Source organism: Crocodylus siamensis, chromosome 4, assembly GCF_052110815.1.
Source record: "Crocodylus siamensis isolate JL-2025a chromosome 4, ASM5211081v1, whole genome shotgun sequence".
NCBI lineage: Eukaryota > Metazoa > Chordata > Crocodylia > Crocodylidae > Crocodylus > Crocodylus siamensis.
In genome coordinates, this window is record NC_143398.1 from 81052345 (window position 1) to 81068262 (window position 15918).

Sequence of the window (15918 nt, forward strand, 5' to 3'; positions counted from 1 at the left end):
GTGCAAGTCCTGGAGCAACCAACTAGGGGTCATGCTCTTGACCTGCTGCTCACAAACAGGAAAGAATTGGTGGGGAAATGTAGTAGTGGATGGCAACTTGACCATGAGATGATTGAGTTCAGGACCTGGAGGAAAGCATGGAAGGAAAGCAATAGAGTAAGGACTGTGGACTTCAGAAAAGCAGACTTTGAGTCCCTTAGGGAACTGATGGGTGGGATCCCCTTAGAATCCAGTCTGAGGGAGACAAGAGTCCTGGAGATCTGCCTGTACTTTAAAGAAGCCTTACTGAGAGTGCAGGAACAAATCCTCCTGATGCACAGGAACACTAGCAAGTATGGCAGAAGACCAGCTTGGTTTAGCAGGGAACTCTTTACTAAACTAAATCACAAAAAAGATGTTTATAAGAAGTGGAAACTTGGACAAACAACTAGGGAGGAGTATAAGAATATTTCTTAGGCATGCAGGGATGAAGTCAGAAAGGCCAAAGCACAACTGGAGTTGCAGCTAGCAAGAGGCATGAAGGATAACAAGAAGGGTTTCTCCAAGTATGTCAGCAACAAGAGGGGGATCAGCAAGAGCCACTTTCATGTCGAGATCCCTGATGACCAAGAGCTCCTGAATCAACAAAAACACCAAAGTGTGCAAAGATAAAGATATGGACACCATTTTTAAGAAGTAAAAAGAAAAGAATCAGGGAAAATTTGGGCCCCTTACTGAATGGAGAGGCAACCTTATGACAGATGAGGTAGAAAAAGTTGAAGTACTCAATGCCTTTTTCACTCCAGTTTTCACAAGCAAGGTCAGGTCCCAGACTAATGCATCTGGCAGCAGTTTGAGGAGATGAGCAGCCAACAGTGGCTAAAGAACAGGTTACAGACTATTTAGAAAGGCTGGACATATACAAATCCATGGGGCCAGATGCAATGCACCTGAGGGTGCTGAGGGAATTGGCTGACATGATTGCAGAGCCACTGGCCATCATTTTTAAAAACTCATGGCAATTGGGAAAGGTCCTGGACAATTGCAAAAAAGAGCAAATGTAGTGCCCATATTTAAGAAAGGGCAAAAAGAGGATCTAAGTAACTACAGACCAGTCACCCTCTCTTCACTTGCTGGCAAAGATCATGGAGCAGGTCCTCAAGGAATGCATTTCTAAGTATTTGGAGGAGAAGGTGATTAGGACAAGTTATACCTGACCAACCTGATTGCTTTCCATGCTGAGATGAATGATTGATGGACAAAGTATACCTTGACTTTAGCAAGGCTTTGATATAGTCTCCCACAACATTCCTGCAGCCAAGCTAAGGGAGTACAGGCTGGATGAATGGACTACAAAATAGACAGAAAATTGACTGGATCATCCTGCTCAGAAGGTAGTAGTTAATGGCTTGATTTCTAGTTGGCAGCTGGTATTAAGTGGAGTGCCCCAGGTGTGAGTTCTGAGGTCCATTTTGTTCAATATCTTCATCAGTGACCTGGAAAATGACATAGAGTGCATCCTCAGCAAGTTGTCATTGGGGGGGGGTAGTGAATACAATGGAGGGTAGAGTTAGGATTCAGAGAGATCTAGACAGATTGGAGGATTGGACCAAAAGAAATCTCATAAGGTGTAATAAGGACAAGTCCTGCACTGTAGTAGATAGCCTGGAGAGTAGGGCTAGGATTTAGAGTGACCTATTCTAGACAAATTGGAGGACTGAGCCAAAAGAAATTTCATGAGGTTCAACAAGGACAAATGCAAAGTCCTACACATAGGATGGAACAATCCCATGCACCATTACAGGCTGGGGGCTGTGTGGTGGCCAGAACAAGAGGGGTTACTATCATGTGCAATAAATATAAGCTTTTGGAGGCATTCACCAGTTGTGTAAGCAGTTAAGACTAGCTAATACAAAGCAGGTTGAAAAACTTGCAAGCAAATGGAATTCGTCTGTCACAATTTAACCAAAATGTTGAATCCAACTGTTTGCACTGATCATGGGACCACTGAGCCCCAAAGATAAGCAGAGCTACAAGATTAGCTGATCTAACAGAATTATTAAAGGTCAAGCCATAACAAGATCTGACCACCTAATATAATCAGTACATTCCAAGGAATCCAGGAATAAAAAACTAAGGAGTTGAGCTTAGGCAGGTAATGCTAATTTCAAACCTCAAAGTAGCATGGTGTAATTTGCTTATTGGGTGAACCCGAGTTCGGGCGGTAACCTTTCATGATAATTTCTAACATCTTTTGATCTCATAGGGTAACAGCTATAGGGCAAGATTGTGAGTGGATCTAAAACCAGATTAGCATAAGGTAAGGCATAAAGGAATGCTCATGTCAAGTGACCAGTTAGAAGGATGGGACAGAAGGACCATCGCTGTACCAAGCCTGGATCCCAGACTCCCAGTGTGAGGGAGGACCAGATCCTGACCAAGGGATCTTCCCCATGGCTCCTCGGACAGTGTTGATCAGTGACACCTGACTACGCTGGAACAACTTGGCATGCACCTGGCATAGAGGGATTGCTGATAAATTGCCAGCCCCATGTGGGAACTCTTTGTCATTCTGTCTATCTGTTGTTATCATTCACTATTAGTTCTTTATTACTGTACTATCTGTCTGACACATTAACCTTTTTGTTAACTGTTGCTAAGCTATAAGTAAGTTTGCCTTTACTTCGCTCCTGACTCGCCTCCTCAATCCCGAACCCAGCAGCCTCATGGCTGATGCTCACAGCACCTAGCCAGCCTGTGACAGGGCTGGCTGGATGGGCAGCAGCTCTGCAGAAAAGGACCTGGGGGTTACAGCTGCATAAGCCAACCATATGCCCTTGTGTGAAGAAGGCTAATGGCATACTAGGCTGCATTGGTAGAAGTGTTACCATCAAATCAAGGGAATTGAATCCTCTCCTCTATTCAGAATTGGTGAGGCCACACCTGGAGTACCATGTCCAATTTTGGGCCCTCCAATATAGAAAGGATGCAGACAAATTGGAGGGCATCCAGCAGAGGGTAACAAACATGGTGAAAGAGGACATGACTTCTGAGAAGAGGCTGAGGGAACTGGGTTTATTTAGTCTGGAGAACAGGAGACAGGATGTGTCCAAAATGAGCAGGACATGCATTCTGTGGAACTACAGACCCAGTTGCTGGCCCGAGACTCTTCTACCTCACCTCAGGTAGCTTGCCATGCGCCAGAGGGTGTGTGTCACAGTGTTCCCCAGGGTGTGCTGCTGCTACTTGTCCCTGGGGAAACATGTCCATGCTTGTGTGGACATGCATGTACAATCACATTTCCCTCCCCCTATCCTCCACCCATACTTACTACCATCTAGCATAGTATGTTTTGTGTGGGAGACGCATCAACTTCTTCCACCTGAGTGTTAATATATCCAATTTATCAATGCCTTCAAACCTGCTAATCTCTTTCCAATCCATATCAGACTTCTTGACTTAAAATTTACTCAGAAATATTTCTCCTGCAAAAACAGAGTGCAGGGTTCTGGGCTAAATACTCACTTCTTGCAGATGCAGCACATATACACATTGGAAGGTATACAAGTGACTGATGGACAGTAATTAATATTAAGGGTTAAATATTCCAACTTAAGTGCACAAGTTCAGGCATGCCTAATTACAGTGATTTGCAATCACAGAAAAAAGACATGATGTTGCTACAACTTCCTCTCATGACCCTCCTCTCTACTGACACGTTAAAACTTTGCCAAATTAACAGAATTACCTTCAAAATATTTTATTTTGTGCATACATCATTAGATGGAAGGACACCATCAATGCTGTGGTATTTAGGAGCACACTTCCAATTAGGCAAGTACTTTGGGATCCAAAACTAAAAAGAAGATATCCTATACTACTGCAAGTACCAAACACAAAGTTTTAGCAGGCTCATCTTAATACCAAACCATACAGGGTTATTAAATTCATCCTGATAGTGCTTTATTAAGTCAGGTACTTTCTTAGTCTTAATGTCCTCTTTTTTTCCTAAACTCTTTGCCTTCCTTTCTGTCACTCAGCAAAATCTAATCTAATAAAATAATTCTTTAAAACACTGATTCTCAGGCTTTGTCTGGCTGGCCTCTAAATCCCACAGTCCTTTGTGAATTTTCATTAGAAGCTGATATATGTAAGTCATTAAGTTTACAGCTGGAATTTTCTAAGAAACTTAAAGGAATTAGACACCCAGCTGTCACTGAATTTCACATTGTATCAGTCTTATGCCAGTTCTCTCTCTCTCTCTCTTTCTCTCTCTCTCTCTCACACACACACACACACACAGACACACGCTTGATTTTACTGTAACTTTATTAGAGATATGTACAGGATATTCAAACTATATTACACCTATAGTATTCTCCTCAAAACAGGTATGAAAGGGTGTTTAGCAAATTCTGCTATCAATTTGGTAACATTTGTTTTCCCACTTAAATAGGGGCCACCATAAGAAAGCTCTTTGAAAAGGATTACAAGTTAACAACAGTTCACTTTCATACAAGTTGAAATTAAGGCGTGCATTCTGATGGCATATGGATGTGTTTATGCTCTGCTAGAACAATTAGGTAGACAGCATGAGATTTCCAGTACAATGTCTATAACAGCTCCTTTCCTTGCTCAGCTACCTTGGATTTGTTCCCAATATGATGGGGCATGCACAGAAGTTTTGTCACTTATTTAGAGGCTTGGGGGATGAAACAGGAGACAAGATGGGAAAATGAGGAAAAAAATGTGAATATGACCACTAGATACTTTGCACTCCAAGGCTTCCTAGCCTCTAGTACATAAACTTGATATTCCATCCATTCCCTGTGCAACAATTCTTAAGGGCATAATGTGAACCAGTGAAGTTAGAGAGTTGCTGTGGATAAATGAAGTAACATCTTACCTCCCCGACACTGCAGGGTGAACTATGGTGCTTAAGGTCTAGTTCAGACATTGCATTTGGTATGACCCAAATCAGTTAAATCTGATACTACTACATTCAACCAGGTTTCTCTCAAACCGGTTTCAGCCATTTTCAATCTGGTTTATGTGCCCTGACCATCTGTTCTGTTAGAGGTTTAAATCAGTTCCTGATCACTTAAACCAGTTTGTGTGTAATGTCTGTCCCTAGCCTAAAAGGGCATGTAGAAGGCAGGGTAGATTTGCTCCTTATAGACTAACGAAAGTACATATGAATTTATGAATACGAATATGTGAAACGTCTTACAAATGTGTGAAAGGTCTTCTTCATATGGTGGTGCCAGTGGTTCATTTAAAATCATGCAATACTTTATTATAGATAGCCAATTTGCCCAGAAGGAAAACACAGAAGAAAAATACACAGTATTGAACAAATGTATTGGCAAAAATAGACTCAAGATTTGAAAATGTGCAGCTAAAACATAGCTACAGAGTAATACAATTATTTTAGAATGATACATTATAATATTAGTTTAAGAAAGGAGCTGAGACTATCTCCAAGAAAAAAAAATGTTTTATTTTAACATATATATTCGTCAGTGGGCCAGATCCTCAGTCTATACTGCCAGAGCAACTAGAGCCATAAAGCTAATCGTACTGGGCAGGGGCTGAACTCTAGTGTGGAAGAGATCCAGTTGGCATAGACTGCTGCAGCTGGCTCTCTACTACCCCTCACCCAATTAATCCAGTATACTGGTACAGTAGGAATCTTGACAAAACACATTATAATGATTCCAGTCAGTATGGCAGCCCCTATGGAATTATTTCCAGCAGTCCCAAGGCTGGATTCTCCATAATATAAAGCAATTAGTCCTCCATGATCTATAATAGAGGGAACACAAGTGTGCATTAACGTTTTTATTCCCTTGTACACTCACTGGCGTTGGCTAGAGATGTGTTGTGTTATCTCCAAGAAGCTAGACTATGACATTTTGCCAAAAGTTTCTCCTACATTTCCCTGTTTTGGCAGGTAACATTTAACTAGTCCCATGCTTTCCAAGGCTACCATAGTGTCTGTTGCTAGCTTATTACATATATGCAATTAGGATGGTTGCAAGTAATTGCCTTCCCTAGGGAAGAGTTAATTGTCATTTTGTATATCACCCATGTATCTTTATGCTAAATAGCTTATGAGGAAGACTAGAATCTAATAATAATAATAACAACCTCTCTCTCTAAGCTGCAGACCATAAAATCACATGTACAAGTGGACATTCCCACAGAAAGTGTACAAGTGTTCATTTAACTTTAGGCACTGCCTACATTTATCAAAATTACTAAGGTCTATAGAGGCCATTCTGGTAGTGGTCCAACACAGTCTGCCTTGAAAAGTCTTTTTGCACATTTGAGAAGAACATAAAATCAGAGAATATTTTAGTTTTGGCACTGAAATCACACCAGTGAATAAGACAACTATCATCCAACATGATAGCAGACGCTATACACAGAAATCAAGCAACATTACACAATTAAACTCCATCTGAGACATTAGGTAAACATAAATAAATTAAGCTTGATTTATTAAGAAAAGTTGAAAGAAAGAAAAAAGTAAAAGACAGAAAAGTTTCTAGGGATATTTTGTTTAATCAAACTAAATCTTTGTTCTGGTTAAATGACTGATTACTAAATAATATAAAGCTTCACTGGTGCAGATACTAAATAAAAACGTGTTAACTGACCAGCTGAAAGCAGTGCTACTGGATCTTTTTTTTTTTATTTATTTTTTTTTACATTTAGAATACTTTTCTCACCATTAAAAACAAAGGAGCAGCATCTCCCTCACCATACACTTACAAGACTTAATTCAGCCCACGTATACACTATACACATTTTCAGGCAAAAGACAAGATGCTACAAGTGGCTCCATATCACCAGAAATATTTCAGGCAAAATCCTGACAGAAGTTTCTCCCATAGCTGTGCATTTCCCATTACCTTACCTCATAGAGAAGGAAAAGCCTATCAGAAAGAATTAATATTACCATAAGTGGCAAGGACTTATTTATTTTGCATTAACTATAAAAGCAGGTATCATAGCCAGCCGTACCTTACCCTCTCTTGTTCTATTTTTTTGTCCTCTCCTTTTAGTTTAGAATGATAGCCTGCTAGGAGCCACTGACAGCAGCAGATAATACAGTGTATGGGGATATTTCTTCAGTGTCTGCATTTCCCAATCATGTTCAAGTAAGATGCGGTAAAAGAAGTACATGTTAGTGGGGGAATGTGTACCCCTGGATTGTTAATACACTGAAATCAATTGGCAGCCTGCAACCAAATGCAGATTTCTTCTTAGTTTTATGGATTCTGTTGTGAAAGACAGTAATGACATGTCATTACTAAAGGAAGTTGTAGAAGTAGACCATCTCACACAAACTGAAACCATGAGCCTTCACATACCTTAGATATTCATTTAACTTTACAGCTTTCAATACCCTCAGGGAATCCAGTGATATTCTTCATTTATATTAAACATGCAAACAAGTTTTTGCAAAATTGACTCTTGCGTTTTTTCTGAATAAAATTTACATGGAAGGAGAAAAAAAAAAACCCTAAACAAAAAACCCTCTCCACTTCTGTTGTTCATCTGTTTGGGCTAGCAACCTGTATTCAACCGATATACATGTAACCAACCTAAAATATCCCCTGGATTACAGAATATTTAATTAACCACAGTAAAATAGGCACTATCGCTTCTCTTTTGTTAAGTTACAAACAATTATTAGTAAGAAACAGTCAAATGCCAGGGAAAGAAGATGAAAGAAGGGCAGCCACTAAGCCAAGCCAAACTAAACCAAACCATGCATTCTGCATGTTATTTAAGCTTTGAGTTATAACTGGAATTATTTAAGATTTACAAGTAATGTCTGTATTCCAGAACTGATTTCTTTTCCTTTATCCACTGTGAAGATAGCAATGGCTAGCAATACAATAAAAATAATAAAGAAAATACATTCTTTAAATAACATTATACTTACGGTTTTTACTTTGCTAGCATAAACTCTTTTCCTTTTCTTTTTAAGTGTTACTATTTCTTGTGTGCCTCTGCAAGCCATAAGACAAGGAATTACCTGAGTAGAGGAAACTGCTTCAGTATTTTCACTCCTGCACACAGGTGCCCTAATGTTTTACTACCAGTGCAAACTGACCCAAATGCAGGGGGTTTTCAATGAGGGGGAGGGGCAATTTTGCAGCATTGTTAGAATCATTTTAGATTTCATATTTTCTCATTTCAGAGGGATTCAGGTAGACATTCTTAAAAGCCTAACTTAAGAGGGTAAACTAATTAGAGTATAATGTACAAATAAAAATATTGATTTGTTTGCACTACCAAAGCTCATGGGAAATCTGCCTCAGCTATAAAGCCCAGCTGTTGTGATTCACTGTGTGTTGATTCTGGAGTTCTTGCAGTTCAGGGAGTACTAAATGTATGCATCTGTGATACTGCTCTGACTGGCAGCAGTTTGCACCTGGGGTGAAGTAAAAGTGAACCGAGCTGTTAAGATCTGTAGCACTTTATTTTTATATTTAACGTTTCCTTTGTGTGGATCCTGAACAATAAACTGATGATAAAATTGATATTAATGTTATTACTGCATGGGAGATATTGGTTTGAGAGAATAGCCACTTTGAGTGCTCATTTCTAAGCAGCTAAATTTATCTGAAAGCAAATAGCTCAATTAGTAAGTATGGATCCATAACTGAACCTACAATTCATAAGCATCAAGAATGATTAGAGAAGACCACATAGTTTCAGGTCATTTTGAAAAGTAGGGCCAAAGTCCCTGATCCTATGCTTGAATTGTGCAACATCCCCAAACAAACAAAAAAACCCTTTAGTTTGAAATTTTACCTGAATGTGGAGGCTGGATTACATGGATCTTGCATTGATTGGCTTCAGCAGCTGGATGTATACATAAAATAATCTTTAATTAAATTCTGAAGACAATGTAGTGAGCAACCCCTATGGAGGATTATGTCTACTGATAAATAGAAACTAAACACTGGAGTACATATACAGAGGTTGAAAGAGGCAGTTGACAAGGAAAAGACATCAAAAACAAAAATCTTGCCTTGAAGACTTGCCAGAAGGGCAAGAGAACAGTAAACATGCAGACTGTGGATACTCTTTTTAAAGTATTTCAAGGGAATTCGTACATCAGAGATTTGGATGATTTTCAGATTGTGGGATTGTGTCTAGACACTTTTCAAACAAAATGAAGATTTAAAATACAATTCTGCAAAATATTTGATACTTGTTTCAGAGCTAATATTTCTAACATCATTTATTTGTTATCACCTTCAAAGATAAGCTACAGAACAGCCATATGATGCCACAATTTTAGTTAAATAATGGATCAGCCAGAGAAGAATGCATTAATCTCCCCACCTCCATCTGCAGGTGATCATCCAATGCAGACTCTCAATGCTAATTTGGTAGAGAATGGCATTTATGTACTGTAATAGTAAAACTTAAACAAGCTTTTTAAACACTTTTGAAACATCACAGGGCATTAAATCCTAAAACCTAATTCCTGCACCATCCCCTTCCTCACGTGAGCAAAAAGTTGTAAATGAAGGTAAGGCTTCCTAGTCTTCCACAAGTCAGGTGAATTTAATGTAAAGAATGACCATCTTATGAATTGTGCCAACTGCACAAGAATTGACCCTGGACTCCTGCAAAATTGTTGCCAAAAATATACTAATTACATATGGAGTGATTGCCAGGAGGAAACATAAAAAATACTTCAAAGTAGACACTTTTTATTGTAGGGAAAATTGTTTTCTGAACCTAATAGATCATTATCCAAAATCCTCAGCAGCTTAGAAAAACCAATAGCAACTGAAAGAAGGCAGCAAAATATATCAGAGAAAAGGCAAGAGAAGGAGGAGTTCCAAATGATGGTCAATGTAAGGGAGTAAAAATATCCATTTCTCCTACAACATTTGGACAATAGCCAGAATAATAAGCATCATATTTGTAGTTCACCAAGCAAGAGCCAAAAGAGGTAGCAAACCAGGTGCAGACATACATATTTCCTCTCAGCATTGTGCAGCCCACAATGAAACACACTGAAGGAATTAGTCTGGCAAGCAGGGTGACTATTATTATTCTGTTAGGCCTTTACACTGCAAACAATGATAATAATACATGTGCTTGACTCAGCATGAAATCAATCCAAATGAGTTCGCTATAAGCCTTCACATGCAAGTTATTCACATGCTTACACGTTTGTGAACTGAGGCCTAAATCATCCTGGCAGAAATCTGGAGCCTAAATAATACATGGTCTTTGTGCAAGGCCTTTGCACAGGAAAACATCTATGAGGCATATCTGATTTTTTTGAAGCAGAGGGTTTCAGCCTATATACCCTAGGTTTATGGTTCATATAGAAAACTCTTCTCCGTCCCTTCATCTTCTGTCAAGACTAGGTATGGTTTTGTAATGCCAAGTCAGTCCTTATTTCTTCTACTTTTTAAAACAAAGTCAGTTGCGGTTTAACAGGCAGAAATACTTTTCAACAAAAAATGATCCTGTTTGGGGGAAAAGACGATTTTGACTGAAAAATGCATTATTCTGTTCCAGTTTAAACTTCTTGTTTATCTTTTTTTGTTATCATGGTTGCTTTCAGATGTTAAAAACAAACAAATGCAAACAAAACCATGTTTTACCAGAAGCAGCAGCTCATTACTTATATCTGGCTCTGCAGAATCTGTATAGATTAGGTGCTTCAGCGGGGCTTTTTGGTGCTTTTAGCTAAAGCAGATTCAATCAGCTATTAGACAAAAGCACCAAAAAAAAAAAAGCCCTGAAACACCTGATCTTTACAGATGTCAGGAGAGCTGGGTCCAACTAAGATGCTTCATATTCTGGTCATTTGTGGGGCTCAGTGCCAGAACATGCCAAGTTTAATCACCACACCTACCCTATCACACACACCTTTTCTTTTTTTTTTAACATCTGCAAACAGCCAAAGGGCCCAGACCCACTGTCAATGGGCATCTCTACACAGTCATTAATGTGCAGTACGTACAGTGCATTAAATTTAGTACTTGTAGAATCAAGTACTAAGTAAGTACACAGCAAGCTGCTGTACTGCATATTAGCGCAATAGCATGCTTTTTGTGTGATGCTTAATGAGCAGTAGACTAATACTACTGTTTATTAATATATTAGCATGGTTTTTGCTGTGCATGCTAATAATGCATAGTAGAACTAGTCTATTGCACATTAAGTATCTTGTGTAGATGTGCCCCCTGTGTTGTAAATAGTCCTGTTTCTGACTGTGGTAGGACTGGATGCTTCACAGAGAGAAAGAGAGAGCCTCAGAGGTAATGAATGATCTAACCCCTGTCATACACATCCTGGTATCAGTTTAGAGAGGCCAGAGGATACATTCCTAGCTGTTGTGTTTAACAGCTATTAATGGATCTATCATCCATTAATTTGTTTAGTGCCTTTTTGAACCTGCCTATACCAACTGCATCTACAACTTGCCTGCATTTCAGGTCTTTTTGCTGAACCAGGATCTCCTATAGATCCTCCTCTGCTCCTTGCAACTTTCCACCTTTAATTACTTCTTGGCCTTTGGCTTGATCCAAACAAGGAATTAGGATGAGCTTACATTTTTGAATTAGCAAGCACTAACTTTAAGTAAAGTTAGTCTGTGTTAAGATTAATTAGTGCTAGTGATCAGTCACATGCTTGGGGTTAATACCCTCTCTAACATGCACTGCCCAAACTTGGCTAGGGGCTGCAAGTCTGCTCCATGCTCTCCAGGTTTCTAGCCAGAGTATAGGCGAGGGAGAAAGGGGAGAAGAGCTCCTTTGTGCCATTTGGATTTCTCCCCCTTGCTCTTCTAATCACCCTGATGCCCCCATCAGCCCCCAGATTCCCCCTCCATGTCATGGCCCCCCACCCCTGAATTGGCCACTCCATCCCCAGGTGGCTGCCCTGCTTCTGAATAGCAGTGGGAGAGGGTGGGGAGGTGGTTTTCCCTCCCTGCCTACTCCTGGGCCTCCTGCAGCCCATGCCACCCATGGATCCATCATCCACTGGGCCCCACAGCTGCCTGGCAGCTTCTTGCCCCCTCCCCACCCCACCAGCCTCTACCCCTGCCTGCCTTCCAGTTGCAGGGCCTGGCAGTTCCTAGCTAAAGGCTTTACCTTTTCAAGGGGACAAAGTGCATCCAAAGGGACATGAAGTAAAGCAGGCAGGGCTTCTTAAACAAAAACAACCTTTACTGATCAACAGCAGGCAAAGCCGATGTTAACTTTGTCAGATAACAATCCTTACTGTTCTCTCAGCCTCCTTTCATTCTGCCTCTCTCTCTCCCATGGTCTCTGTTGGGAACCTCCTTGTTTCAAAACCATGTCTTTCCAACTTTGGAGTTGGTTCCACCAGGAATATTAGGGAGTCTCAAGGGGCATATTTACACATGCAAGTGCCACAGTGCTCAGAGCTTTGAAAAACACCCGACACTACATTGCTTGCAGTTGTATAAGAGGTGAAATGTGCAGCAGCGCTGAGAAAATGGCAGTAGCACGCTTCTGAACTAAAACACATAGCAGATGCTTTAGTTCAAAAGCTCACTGCTGCATTTTCTGCACACTCACGTGCATTTTCCTGCTTATACAACTACATGCAGAGTAGCACAGTTTATATCAGCTCACGTGAGAAGCAGACTCAATTAATCAAGTCTGCTCCCAAGCGGCAAATCTCCGGCTTGTCACAAGATAAAAGGTATATGTATACGTGTCCCGGATGTTCAGCTGAAGTCCACACAACTGAAGTCCACTTGTGTTAACATAGGTAAATCGGTTCATTGTTTCTTGATGGCTCAGTCTCCACTAATGGAATACTTAGGTAGGTCTCCTCCAAAACACAATTGTCCCCTTCTTCCCCCAAGCGCATACTAGCCAGGAAAACTGAAGCATACAATATCAGTTGAACATAAATACATTTAGCCTTACAATATTACTAACACCACAGTGTGTCACATAAACTTCCTAAGTAATGCATGTGGAAAGTGACATATCACATAATGGAGGTGGTGCCACTGCTATAGTTCAGTGATTAGGACACTCCTTTGGGATTTTTAAGACTTGCATTTAAATATGCTCTTGACTGAATTCAGTGTAGGTTCTCATCTCTTAGGTGATTGCCAGTGCAAGAATGTCTGTATAGCCAGGGGCATATCTAAGGGGTGTAACTGCACCCCCATTGATTCCTCTTCCATTCCTGCTATTCATGGGAGCCAAGGGCCAGATCCCGCCAGAACTGGGCTGCTTGGCCTCTCTTCCTGGGTTGGGTGAACAGGCTGCCAACTATGTCTGCCACATTCTGCCCGCACTGTTGTTAGAGTTAATAGGTTATAGTCACTGTTGCAATGAATATTAAAATATGCTACACAAGGTGGGATAGCTTTGAAGGGATAGATTGAACAAGCTCATCCCAGATTACCCTAAAAGATATCAGAAGGACAATGGTGAACTTCCACATCTAGCAGGTGGTTTAGCTGTATGTGTTTACAGGTCAGATTTAAGTTTCACCTAAAGCATTTCAGTACTGCAAATTTACAATATCAGGCAGCAAAGTCAAACATGCTGCACAATTCCAGAGTGCTACCTCCCAGACTAGAAACGGTGTAGTATTACCTATTGCAGGCCTCTCAAAATGATAATTAGCCTGTATAGGGTGCTGTAGAAGACCAGTTAAACTGCTTCCTCTTCAGGAGGTAGCACACCAACTCAGTGTTTTCAAATATGCTATCGCCATTGCCTAGCATTACATTTAGATACACCTAGGTAGGGTTGGCCCAATTTATCAGATTCCTGCACCTGTTTGCATGCCAGCTTTGGGGCTTTGATCTTTCTACTCCTGTGAACCTAGGCTATTTTTAAACTCCTGACCCCCCTCACACATGGGTGAAAAGCCTGCACTCCCACCCCACAGATGTACCAGGCCTCCTCAATCCTGCCCATACCTTCCCCCACCCTGAGCTACTTCAGTTTTTCTGTGCTGATCCTGGGACTGGCAAATGCCTACATATGCTACTCCCTATCTATATTCACATGGCTTACAGTGAGCCTCATGAACATAAACTGTGTGCAGTGTACAACAATACACATCCTGGTATTATAAATTTCCAGTGCAGATATGCTATTATTATTGTCGATACATAAAATAATGCTACATAAACATAATGCCCCTTTAAAATTAGGCATATTTCAACTGTTTATTAAGGATGATATTTAGCAGTTTTGCACACAGCAAAAATAGATGATGAATAATCACTCATGCTCAAATGAAATTCCCAGATTATTGAAAAAAGAAGTAAATGGGACACCAAACCTAAAAACTGATCTGAGTTGTCATGGAGATAAACCAAAACATATTTTCCCAAGCTCATGATATTATAATATAAACCCCATTATTAACCAAGATTATTTTATCCTCAACCAGGTCAATTGAAATGGTGAAGGCTGTGGTACTCCTCTTACTGATTTGACCTGTAGCTTCTTAATTTTGGAGTAGGCTCTTATAAACATGTGGGGAGCCTCCTCTGACGTGCTGGAAATCCAGAGCATTGGAGCAGATGTGAGTCTGCTGGAGCACAGAAATGGACACTCTCCAGCAGCCTTCCACATCACATATATCAGTGTCCCTGAGCTGAAAAAAATGTGGCAGGTGCTTTTGAATAAAACACAGTTGATGAGCTTTAGTTCAAAGTTCCCCATCACCACTTTTTCAGAGCACAGCCGCATGGGAGATCTGATACGTGATGTGCGGGAATTTTTAATTATTGCTTGTTTTATTAGCAAACCACATTAAGCTTCAAAGTTTTTCCACAAAAAGTATGTAATAACTAGGGATCCTGGTTTTCTTTGATTAAAAAAACAAACCCAATCCAGTTTAAGAAAAGTAACCCAAAATCCACATTTTTCCATGATTAAAATGAAATGCCGCTAATACATACACATACACACATATGTAGATAGATAGACACATACGTATATGTAGTGGTGTTTCATTTTGATCTATATTTGCACTATATATATAAATGTGTGGAATGGCAGGAGGTGTGATTACGTGGACTGCACATTAGATCCCAAATCCCATTTTCCCTTTACATGCACATATAGAGGGGCCCTTATTCTCTTGCCTAGTAGGTGGAGACCCAGGATTTGCATCCCTGCTCCAGTGATTAGTAACCAGTGGAAAGAAAGGCATCACCAAAATTTAAAAGAAAGGACTGTGCCCTGCGTGATTTTTGGAAGGAAGTGTTTAATTTTTCCATACATTGTCGTGGAAGCGGGGGACCGTGGAGTCCATTACAGAGGTAAAGAGCCAATGAGTTAGTCTTTGCACTGACCAGGTCTTCTCTATAGATTTAGCAGATGTTGTTTTCCTTTTGGATGAAGGTTGATTTCACTTAATATAAATTGATTCAGTAAAGTGTTGCAAATACTTTTTTTATTCATCAATGTATAAAATTGTTTTAATGCATGCATTGTTTTCACTGGAAGCTTGAATATCCTGTGTGTGCTGGGATGATTCAGCACACTGTACTTTTTCTCTTGTTAGCATCTCTGAGGAGTACACGGTTCAAGAGAATGTGACTGTTTAGATTTTTTTGAATAATTAAAATGTTCTCTTCCAATTCCCAGTCTATAGATGCCCTGTTTTTCAAGTGGAGGGAAAAAACAAAACAAAAAAACCCCAAAAGAAAACAAATCAAACAAAAAAATGAAACACAAAAACAGGAAGAGTGCTAAGAACAGAATATGCAGTAGAATGAAACCAACTGAAAGCTGTAAAATAGGATTTGATTGTGATGGGCATTTCAGAAGGGAGACAAGCAGCAGAGAAGAGCACTTTAAAATGGAATACTGCAGCACAAGGGAGCACTTTCTATAGCGGAATTGATAATCAGCAAGCCAGTAGAGAACTGCACTT